We start from the raw sequence: 2,194 nt of genomic DNA on the forward strand, positions 1-2,194 counted from the left end.
CAGGCTGGTCTTGAACTCCTGTGCTCAAATGACCCTTCTGCCTCAGCCTCCCAAAGTCCTGGGATTACAGGTATAAGCCACCATGCGCAGCCAGTTATTTTTTAGAGATAGAGTCTAGCTCTGTCACCTACGCTGGAGTGCAGTGTTGAAATCATAGTTCACTGCTGCCTAGAACTCCTAGGCTCATGGGGATCCTCCTGCCTCAGCCTCCCCTCCTGAGTAGCTGGGACTATGGGCGTGTGAAATCAGCCCAGCTAATTTTTGAAATTATTATTTTATAGACGCTATGTTGCCCAGGCTAATCTCTTTATTTATTTATATATTTTTGAGATGGAATCTTGCTCTGTCACCCAGGCTGGAGTGCAATGGCACGATCTTGGCTCACTGCAACCTCCGCCTTCCGGGTTCAAGCAATTCTCCTGCCTCAGCCTCCTGAGTAGCTGGGATTACAGGTGCACACCACCACACCCAGCTAATTTTGGTATTTTTAGTACAGACGGAGTTTCACCATGTTGGGCAGGCTGGTCTTGAACTCTTGACCTCGTGATCCACCTGCCTCGGCCTCTTAAAGTGCTGGGATTACAGGCATCAGCCACCATGCCCATCCATTTTTATTTTCTTTATTTTTTAATTAAAAAAAATTTTTTTTTAAGACAGAGTCTGGCTGTCACCCAGGCTGGAATGCAGTGGCGCAATCTCGGCTCACTGCAACCTCTGCTTCCTGGGTTCAAGCAATTCTCCTGCCTCAGTCTCCCGAATAGCTGGGATTGCAATCATGTGCCACTATGCCCAGCTAATTTTTGTGTTTTTAGTAGAGATGGGGTTTCACCATGTTGGTCAGGTTGGTTTCAAACTCTTCACCTCGTGATCCGCCCACCTTGGTCTCCCTAAGTGTTAGGATTACAGGCGTGAGCCACCATGCCCAGCCTAATTTTTATTTTTGTAGACAGTGTCTCGCTCTGTCTCCCAGACTGGAGGGCAGTGGTGCAATCATAGCTCACTACAGCCTCAAACTCTTGAGCTCAAGTGATTCTCCCACCTCTGCCTCCTGAGTAGCTGGGATTACATTAAAAAAACAAAAAACAAAAAACAAAAAAACAGAGTTTCAGTCTTGTCGCCCAGGTTGGAGTTGCAATGGCACAATCTCAGCTCACTGCAACCTCTACCTCCCGGGTTCAAGCAATCTTCCTGCCTCAGCTTTCCAAGTAGCTAGAATTACAGGCACCCACCACCATGCCTGGCTAATTTTTGTACTTTTAGTAGAGATGGGTTTTCACCATGTTGGCCAGGCTAGTCTTGAACTCCTGACCTCAGGTGATCTGCCCGCCTTGGCCTCCCAAATTGTTGGGATTACAGGTGTGAGCCACCGCACCTGGCCTAATTTTTAAAAATTTTCATGGAGATGACATCTTGCTATGTTGCCCAGACTGGTCTTAAACTCCTGAGGTCAAGCGATCCTCCCACTTTGGCCTCCCAAAGTGCTGGCATTACAGGTGTGAGCTACTGTGCCTGCCCTATTTATTTTTTTGATTTACAACAAAATGGAACGCGTCATGAATGTGCGTGTCATCCTTGTAGAAGGGCCATGCTAATCTCTGTCATTCCAGTGTTAGTATATATGTTGCCAAAGTGAGCAGTAGTAGTTTTTTGTTTTCGTTTTTTTTTAGATGGAGTCTTGCTCTCGCCCAGTCTGGAGTGCAGTCTTGCGATCTCAGCTCACTGCAACCTCCACCTCCCTGGTTCAAGCGATTATCCTGCCTCAGCCTCCCAAGTAGAGGGATCACAGGCACCCGCTACCACACCCGGCTAATTTTTTTTTTTTTTTGAGACGGAGTCTCGCTCTGTCACCCAGGCTGGAGTGCGGTGGCCGGATCTCAGCTCACTGCAAGCTCCGCCTCCCGGGTTCACGCCATTCTCCTGCCTCAGCCTCCCGAGTAGCTGGGACTACAGGCACCCGCCACCTCGCCCTGCTAGTTTTTTGTATTTTTTAGTAGAGACGGGGTTTCACCATGTTAGCCAGGATGGTCTCGATCTCCTGACCTCGTGATCCGCCCGTCTCGGCCTCCCAAAGTGCTGGGATTACAGGCGTGAGCCACCGCGCCCGGCCTAATTTTTTTTTTTTTGTATTTTTAGTAGAGATGGGGTTTCCCCACATTAGCCAGGCTGGTCTCAACTCCTAACCTCAGGTGATCCA

At 48.7% G+C, this 2,194-nt stretch overlaps 1 non-coding gene across 1 annotated transcript; it reads right to left on the reverse strand.

Moving 5' to 3' along the window:
• Positions 1-1,535: 1,535 nt before the first annotated feature.
• Positions 1,536-1,637, reverse strand: LOC112427156 (U6 spliceosomal RNA). The gene has a single exon (XR_003018626.2). It is a non-coding gene; the product is annotated as a U6 spliceosomal RNA (small nuclear RNA).
• Between the last annotated feature and the right edge of the window lie 557 nt (positions 1,638-2,194).

This window comes from Macaca nemestrina, chromosome 10 (assembly GCF_043159975.1).
Source record: "Macaca nemestrina isolate mMacNem1 chromosome 10, mMacNem.hap1, whole genome shotgun sequence".
Classification (NCBI taxonomy): domain Eukaryota; kingdom Metazoa; phylum Chordata; class Mammalia; order Primates; family Cercopithecidae; genus Macaca; species Macaca nemestrina.